The sequence below is a fragment of the Pristiophorus japonicus genome, unplaced genomic scaffold (genome assembly GCF_044704955.1).
Source record: "Pristiophorus japonicus isolate sPriJap1 unplaced genomic scaffold, sPriJap1.hap1 HAP1_SCAFFOLD_296, whole genome shotgun sequence".
Taxonomy (NCBI): domain Eukaryota; kingdom Metazoa; phylum Chordata; class Chondrichthyes; family Pristiophoridae; genus Pristiophorus; species Pristiophorus japonicus.
In genome coordinates, this window is record NW_027252735.1 from 406,633 (window position 1) to 415,951 (window position 9,319).

Sequence of the window (9,319 nt, forward strand, 5' to 3'; positions counted from 1 at the left end):
AAGAGGGGAGTAGGGTGTTCCTGGTCAAACTTTCATATGGACTCACCTGCAGGAAACACTTGGACCAAACCAAACTCAGATTCACGGACTATCCAGAACAACCCACAATAGACTCTACCTTTTTCGCTCCTCCAACACACACACAAGTGGCACTCAACCCAGCGGTTGACCACGAAGCAGAACCCATCACCCGCAGCAGCCCAGCAGGACTCACCACGCCCAGCAGGCCAGTGAGGGCCCAACAAATGACTCACCAAAACCAGCATTTGCACCGAGAAGTTCAACCAGGGAAAGGAAGGCCACAGATTGACTCAAATTGTAAATAGTTACACTACTGACTTTGGGGAGGCTGGGGGGGAGCGGTGCGGGGGGAGTGTTGTTACATATATAAACCTGTAAATACCTTGTTTAACCATCAGAGGGCTCATCCACTGGAGTCCCAAGGGATCCCACAATCCCTTGGGAGCACCTGTACACCAGGAGGCCTCACAGGTTGGAGAGGCACACTGGAGACTTGTAATAAAGGACGACGGTCACACCTTACTTTGAGTTTGCAGTATCTGGTCAGATTCTTTATTCAAGACATAACACTCTGTATTTAGGAGACTGGTTTAAAATGTTTATTGCTCATGTGACAAGGAATCTGGGGCGACTTTTGTTCAATTTATTTCACAGCAAAAATAGTCTCAAAAATCACGTTCCGCCCGGGATCCTTTCGCGTGTGAAGCGAACGTGATAACAACGACGCCATGGAAACACTGCGGTTCAAATGATGTTAGGAACATAACCAGATGTTTAAACTTGCTGTCGAGGAACTGCCAGGATCTTCTTGAATAGTGGACCAGGCTTGAGGGGCCGAATGGCCTACTCCGGCCCCTAATCCTTCCATGCTTATGATCTTATGACCTTTCACAGGAGAACAAACTCGACCCTGAGCATGCATGAGGAGAAAGCTACAGAAAACATTCCCGCCCAGTGAGCTTTCACTTGTGAGGCAAACATGTGAACCGCGACACTGCGGAAACATCTCCACTTTCAGCACCAGGTCAGACGGAAATGTGAAGCGAGCAGGTGAACTGCTGAATCCCAGTTTTTTGGAGTGAGTTGTGGTGTCAAACAATGAGTTTCACTTAATTATAAAAAGTAAGAAATGTCAGATTCAAATCCACATCTCCAGAGGAGACTGCGAACGGAACACAGCATCTTAGACCGCTCGGCCATCCTGACTATTCAGTGCTGGGTGTGGCCACCTGCAGGTTGATTTTGAACTGTTGTGTCCTGTCACATGAAATAAATGAGGACAGCAGGCGTATCTCTGCCTGACACTGGGGAAACAGTGAGACAGACCTTGGAGCAAGGGTCTGGTTATTGCCAAACAGCAAAGAAAATATTAATTCTGGAAGAACAATTTCCAAAAATACAGTGACCCCGACGTGATTTGAACACGCAACCTTCTGATCTGGAGTCAGACGCGCTACCATTGCGCCACGAGGTCTAGACCAAAAGCCTGGGATGTTCGTCTATATGAAGGTTTCACAATACAAGTGGCTTTAAAATCCCCGCCCATTCCCACCAGGTGTCAGAAGCAGCGCTCACCTGCCAGTCACCGTATGTTTTTTTCTGAAACATTTGTGCTGCTTTCGCGGGAAAGCATCATTAATTAACCCCTCACCTTCTTTTGCACAATGAAAGAAATGCTAACTGAGGGACAGTCGGATACTTCAATCATTTGTCCTGTGCTTTGGGGAGCAGGCAGGGAAGTGGACCTGAGTCCATGATCGGATCGGCCATGATCGTATTAAATGGCGGAGCAGGCTCGAGGGGCGTATGGCCGACTCCTGCACCTATTTCTTATGTTCTTATGTTCTTATGTTCTTATGCATATTAACCCATTTTACACACTGTATTTTAGGATTCTGGTTCAAAACCTTCATTGCCGATAACACCAGGAATCTGGGGCAACTTTTGTCAAATTTAACAGCACCGGTTATTCCTTCCGTGCACAGAAAATAGAATCAGCAGTGAGGATAAAATCCCAATTCAGTAGGATTTCAAATAAAGTGAAAGAATTTTACAGTGAAAAGATTTGGAAGTGTTACTTGTATTTGTGTCTTTAATTAAACTTTGTGGCGTCTGACTCCCGTTCATGCCACTGCTGAATAAGAAAGGAGGGTCTGACATTGACCAGACTGTACCTGCATGCCAACCTTCAATGACTGATGTACCATGATACCCAGGTCTCGTTGCACCTCCCCTTTTCCTAATCTGTCACCATTCAGATAATAGTCTGTCTCTCTGTTTTTACCACCAAAGTGGATAACCTCACATTTATCCACATCATACTTCATCTGCCATGCATTTGCCCACGCATGACATGCAAAGCAGGGAAAGTAATGTCTAAAATGGGGCTGTTTAAAATTAATGTGAATATTTTTCTGCCTGACAGGGTTTTGGAAGCAGATTTAATAGTAACTTTCCAAAGGGAAATATAGTTGAAATGAAAAATTTGCAGGGTGCTGGGGAATGGGACTAATGGAAATTTCTTTCACAGAGCCAGTACAGGTAACAACATAAGAAATCGGAGCAGTAGTAGGCCATACGGCCCCTCAAGCCTGCTCCATCATTCAATGTGATCATGACTGATCGTCGATCTCAACTCCACTTTTCCGCTCGATCTCCCAATCCCTTGATTCCCTGAGACTCCAAAAATCTATCGAATGCAGCCTTGAATATATTCAGAGACTCAGCATCCACAGGCCTGTGGGGCAGAGAATTCCACAGATTCATAACCCTCTGAGTGAAGAAATTCCTCCTCATCTCTGTCTTAAATGGCCAACCCCTTAACCTGAGACTGTGCCCCCTGGTTCTAGATACTCCAGACCGGAGGATAAAACCTCTCAGCATCTACCCTGTCAATCCCCTTCAGAATATTGTGTGTTTCAATGAGATCATCTCTCATTCTTCTAAACTACCGGAGAGTATAGTCCCATTCTACACAATCTCTCAACTTAAGACAGTCCTCTCATCCCAGGAATCAATCTGGTGAACCTCTGTTGTACCGCCTCCCAGGCAAATGTATCCTTCCTCAGATAAGGAGACCAAAACTGTGTGCAGTACTCCAGGTGTGGTCTCACCAGGGCCCTGTACAATTGTAGCAAGACTTCCTTACTCTTGTACTGTGGGCTATATATTCGGTACTATGGGGCAACTGCAAACAGTGCTCCCTGGCAGTCTAGTGGTTAGAGTTTGGTGTTCTCATTGCTGTGGTCAGTGTTTGATTTTCGGTCAGGGAAAGCATTGTTACAGAGCAAGTTGATTAAAAATAATTCAAGTCGGTGAAATACTGAATAATTGTTTCAATCAGCATTAATGTACCCACATGTATTGCACACTGAAGGAAATACAAATATGTTTGACCAGCGACTGTTGAATTTTAATAACTTTTTATACAACCGTAGAATCAGCAGAAAAACAGGATATTCGCCCATAGTACTTATCTAAGGAAGGATATACTTGCCTTGGAGATGGTGCAACAGAGGTTCAACAGATTGATTCCTGGGATGAGAGGGCTGTCCTATGATGAGAGATTGTGTAGAATATGCCGATACTCTCTGGAGTTTCGAAGAATGGGAGGTGATCTCGTTGAAACGGACAATATTCTGAAGGGGATTGACAGGGTAGATGTTGACAAGCCTGTGAGACTCTTAATCTCAGGGTCGTGGGTTTGAGCCCCATGTTAGTCGATTACTGTTCCTTAAAATTTATGTTGCTTTCACGGAAAAACATCATTAATGAACCCATAATCTTCTATTATTTAGAGATATTTAGAGGGCACCTTTCAATGCTTCACAAAACCATTCCTTTCGCTGCAGCCACCCGGGATCATTTCCCGGTTTGGGAAGTAACTTTGATATCACCGTTTGTCATTGAAGTGGAGTAATTTTATGAAGTTCGATGGATGTCCCAAAGCACTTCAGAGTGGTGTCAAAACAAATGAGTTTGTAATTAAAAACACTGAATGTCAGTAGTGGGATTCGAATCCACACCGACAGAGGAGACTGCGACCTGAACGCAGCACCTTAGACCGCTCAGCCATCCTGACTGTTGGATGCTTCAGTTACAAGTTATTACTCAGGAAAGTTTCAGACCGGGCGCTTGTTCAGTGTTTCTGGAAGGCCCAGTGATTGGGATATCCTCTCCCCCGGGGTTTTCTTGAGCCTGTGCTCGGTGCACGAGGAGCTTTGGCCCGGGTCCGATGTAGTTTGCATCCCAGGGATGGACAATGACCCTCTGAGCTCTGGAACTGGGGAAGAGCGAATAATTAATGAGTTGTTTGTGGGTTTCAAATGCAACTTAGATCTGATGGTATAAACCGATAGTGTTGTTTCGCAGAATGAAAGAAATGCGAACAGGGACAATCGGAATTTCAATAACTGAACTATAATAATTAGTGAAACTTTAACGCTTGATGAAGTTTTATCCCCGATCTGATTTTACACACTCTGTATTTGAGTAGATTAGTTTTAAAATGTTCATTGTTCATGCGACAATGTACCCTGGACTGCTTTTGTTCAATTTTATTGCAGACAAGTTTTTGCTTCACAAATAATGTTTCCGCACAGGTTCTCAACAGAGACCTTTCGCGTGTGAGGCAAACATGATAACCGCTACACTACGGAAACTGCTGCTTAGCTCAGTGCCCAGAGAGAAGTGTTCAGCAACAAGCTGAAATGCTCAATCCCTCTCTCTGCAAAACGTTCCTTTCACAAACATTTCTCTGAACGGAACTGCACAAAACAACAATGTTCTCCTTTCAAAGTCATTAAACTCCCCAATTCCCACATCTGCAATTTTAAGGACAAGGACTGAAAGCGCTTTGCGATCAGAAAATTGCAGGAAACCCCTGTGGTTAATGACAGGGCTTTTGATGGTTGATTTCCGTACACACCTTGTGTTATGTATTTAACCCTTGGCGATCTGTATCACACCACCACCAGAGGGCCGACCTGTTGGAGTCCCAAGGGATTTCAGCATCCCTTGGGAGCATGGTATATAAGCACTCTGGAGTTTTATTAAAGGAGCTAATGTCACACTTACTCATTGTTCACAGTACTCAGTTTCATTCTTTATTATGAGCGTATGAATTGGCGATGAGACAATGAACAACCACGCGAAAATGCAAGTAACAGTTGGTATAACTTGATAACAGCACAGCTGGCAATGGTTGCGGAATATATTCGTGCAGCCAAAACGCACAATGACAACCTGGAACTGCACGGCACCGAATCCTCAGGGAAAAACAATTAAAGGCTTTGTCCCTGAATGAGCTATGATCCACCAACCTTGCAGTTAATAGCTGAACGCACTAATCCATTGCACCACAGAGACTGATAGATGCACATATTGCAAGACATCCCTGTGATATCTTCACAGAGCACAGCACACACAGCTTCCCAACATGCAGGCTGCTCTCTCGGAACTCTCCGGAAAGAGCCTGTTCTGTTTCATGATGAACTATACAGTTGCAGTACACAATACGTCCACATCCACAGTGTGGAGCTACAAGCATTACATGCTGACAGACATTACAATCCCAAACTCGGGTGTCAGTCAGTTAAAGCTTCAGATTGCTCTGACCGGGATGGAACTTGTCCACTCTCAGTTGTACTTTTCCCAAATAAAGGGTGGGACATTCATTGTGGATGTGTGGAAGCAGTCTGGTCCCGCACACTGCAGACACTTCCATGTCACCGCCAACCAGCTCTCCCACAACCGGTGTGATCTACCTTCCAGCCTTCCGGTGCCTTGTCTGTGACAAAGTATTCTGATTGTCCCGAAGCCGGTATCCTTTGTCATCAATCGGGTTTTCAGTTGTTTCGGTAATTTTTACCTGCTGGACAGTCGAGGCACAAATTGTAGAGTGGAACACTTGCGTGGACCCCGGTTTTCTCGTGGTTGATTTTCCTGGTTGGGTCCGTCGGTCGCGGTGGTCCGGTTGATGCCTGTTACCAAGTCAGTTGGTATTGATGTTCCACTGATTGGTTTTTTGAAGTTCTTTTCTCTGATGTCGTGATGTCTCTTCCTGTGTTATCTCGCCGTGTGCTCTCGATCTTGATCTTGTTGTTCCAAAGTAATGGTCAGAAAAATAGGTTGCTCTTGGTACGATAGGCCCCCAGTTATACTCTGAGAGGCTGCTTAATCTTCGTGCCAAATCTAACGTTTCTTTTGTTTAAGTTTTGCTGCCCATTGATTTAAGTGGTCTTCTTTGTATAAATTTTGGCGGACTAGCTAACTGAGACTTGATTAAATGTTTTAATCTGGTGTTGATAGACTTTGGGATGGTGATACTCCTTATTTATGAACTGATGAACTCTTGTCCATTGTAATAGCACTGCTTTGGCTTCGGGAAGTCTGAGCTGAGCCAGATATTTCTATACATGTTGAAAAGGTGTTGGAATATGGATGTGATATTTGGGTCCTGTGGGTGGGGTGGATAATGTTACTTCCGTGGTCGATTGTTTAAATGCTAATGTTTTCTGGGGGTCTGACTATGGTTAAACAGCTCCCCCAGACAAACTGATTAGCTACAATATCCAAACTCTAAATCCCACCCCTCTGTCACTGCAGCTTTTCCCCACAGGCCCAAACATGCCTTTTAAAATCCCAAATTTTGTTAAGAATTGTAGATTTCTTCCATATGCTTTTTAGAATCCCAAACTTTATGTTTAATAGGCCTAAATCGAATTTCCTTTTCAGTGAGTCCAAACACTGGGGGGTTTCCATGAATTTTGGAATCTACATTGGCAGTCCCTCCGGATCGAGGAAGACTTGCTTCCACTCGCAAAGTGAGTTCTTTGGTGGCTGAACAGTCCAATACTAGAGCCACAGACCCTATCACAGGTGGGACAGATAGTCGTTGAGGGAAGGGATGGGTGGGACAGGTTTGCCGAACGCTCTTTCTGCTGTCTACACTTGATTTCTGCATGCACTCGGCGTTGAGACTCGAAGTGCTCAGCGCCCTCTCGGATGCACTTCCTCCACTTAGGGTGGTCTTGGGTCAGGGACTCCTGGGTGTCAGTGGGGATGTTGCACTTTATCAGGGAGGTTTTGATTGTGTCCTTGTAGAGTTTCTGCTGCCCACCTTTGGCTCGTTTGCCATGAAGGAGTTCCGAGTAGAGCACTTGCTTTGGGAGTCTCGTGTCTGGCATGCGGACTATGTGGCCTGCCCAGCAGAGCTGATCGAGTGTGGTCAGTGCTTCAAAGCTGGGGATGTTAGCCTGAATAAGGCTGTTGATGTTGGTGCATCTGTCCTCCCAGGGGATTTGTAGGATCTTGCGGAGACATCGTTGGTGATATTTCTTCAGCAACTTGAGGTGTCGACTGTACATGGTCCATGTCTCTGAGCCTTACAGGAGGGCAGGTATTACTACAGCCCTGTAGACCATGAGCCTGGTGACAGTTTTGAGGGCCTGGTCTTCAAACACTCTTTTCCTCAAGCGGCCGAAGGCTGCACTTGCGCATGGAGGCCGTGTTGGATCTCGTCGCCGATGCCTGCTCTTGTTGATAGGAAGCTCCCGAGATATGGGAAGTGGTCCATGGTGTCCAGGGCCGCGCCGTGGATCTTGATGACTGGGGGGCAGTGCTGTGCGGTGAGGACAGGCTGGTGGAGGACCTTTGTCTTACGGATGTTTCGCGTAAGGCTCATGCTTTCATACGCCTCAGTAAATACGTCGACTATGTCCTGGAGTTCAGCCTCTGTATGTGCGCGGACGCAGGCCTTGGTGAGGCCTCACCTGGAATATTGTGTACAGTTTTGGTTTCCTAATCTGAGGAAGGACATTCTTGCTATTGAGGGAGTGCAGCGAAGGTTCACAAGACTGATTCCCGGGAGGGCAGGACTGACATGTAAAGAAAGACTGGATCAACTAGACTTTTCTTCACTGGAGTTTAGAAGAATGAGAAGGGATCGCAGAGAAACATATACAGGTCTGATGGGATTGGACAGGTTAGAGGCAGGAAGTATGTTCCCGATGTTGGGGAAGTCCAGAACCAGGGGTCACAGTCTAAGGACAAGGGGTAAGCCATTTAGGACCGAGATGAGGAGAAACTTCTTCACTCAGAGAATTCTGAACCTGTGGAATTTTCTACCACAGAAAGTTGCTGAGGCCAATTCATTAGATATATTCAAAAGGGAGTTAAATGTGGCCATTACGGCTAAAGGTATCAAAGGTATGGAGAGAAAGCAGGAAAGGGGTACTGAGGTGAATGATCAGTCATGATCATATTGAATGGTGGTGCAGGCTCGAAGGGCCGAATGGCCTTCTCCTGCACCTGTTTTCTATGTTCTTATGTTTCTATGTTTCTATGCAAAGCACAGAAAAAAATGGTTGAAGTATCGACTCTGCCTCAGTTAGCATTTCTTTCATTGTGCAAAAGAAGGTGACGGGTTAATTAATGATGCAATCCCGTGAAAGCAACACAAAAGTTGAACAAAAAAACATACGGTGACTGGCAGGTGAGCACTGCTTCTGACACCCGGTGGGAATGGGCGGGGATTTTAAAGCCCCTTGTATTTTGAAACCTTCATATAGTCAAACATTTCCGATGTGCTGTATCGACCTCGTGGCGCAACGGTAGCGCGTCTGACCCCAGATCACGTCGAGGTCACTGTTCTTCAGGGTAATTCGGGAATTAATATTTTCTTTGCTGTTTGGCAATAACCAGACCCTTGCTCCAAGGTCTGTCTCACTGTTTCCCCGGTGTCAGACAGAGATACGCCTGCTGCCCTCATTTATTTCATGTGACAGGACACAAAAGGTCAAAATAAACCTGCAGTTGGCCACATATAGCCCTAAATAGTCAGGATGGCCGAGCGGTCCAAGGTTCTGTGTTTAGGTCGCAGTCTACTCTGGAGGTGTGGGTTCACATCACACTTCTGACACTTCCTGTTTTTAATCATGAAGTGAAACTCATTGTTTGACACCACGACCAACGCCTTAAAAGTGGGATTTTGCAGTCCACCTGCTCGCTTAACACTTCCGTCTGACCTGGTGCTGAAAGTGGAGATGTTTCCGCAGTGTAGTGGTGAACACGTTCGCCTCACACGCGAAAGCTCACCAGGCGGGATTATTTTCTGGAGCTTTCTCCTCAGGCATGCTCAGGGGCGAGTTTGTTCTCCTGTGAAATGTCGTAAGATCATAAGCATGTAAGGATTAGGGGCCGGAGTAGGCCATTCGGCCCCTCGAGCCTGGTCCACCATTCAAGAAGATCCTGGCAGTTCTTCGACAGCAAGTTTAAACATCTGGGGCGGAGCCAACAG

General features: G+C 45.8%; 1 non-coding gene across 1 annotated transcript; it reads right to left on the minus strand.

The window, feature by feature from the left end:
* Positions 1-1,423: 1,423 nt before the first annotated feature.
* On the minus strand, positions 1,424-1,495 carry trnaw-cca (transfer RNA tryptophan (anticodon CCA)). Its single transcript has one exon. It is a non-coding gene; the product is annotated as a tRNA-Trp (tRNA).
* Between the last annotated feature and the right edge of the window lie 7,824 nt (positions 1,496-9,319).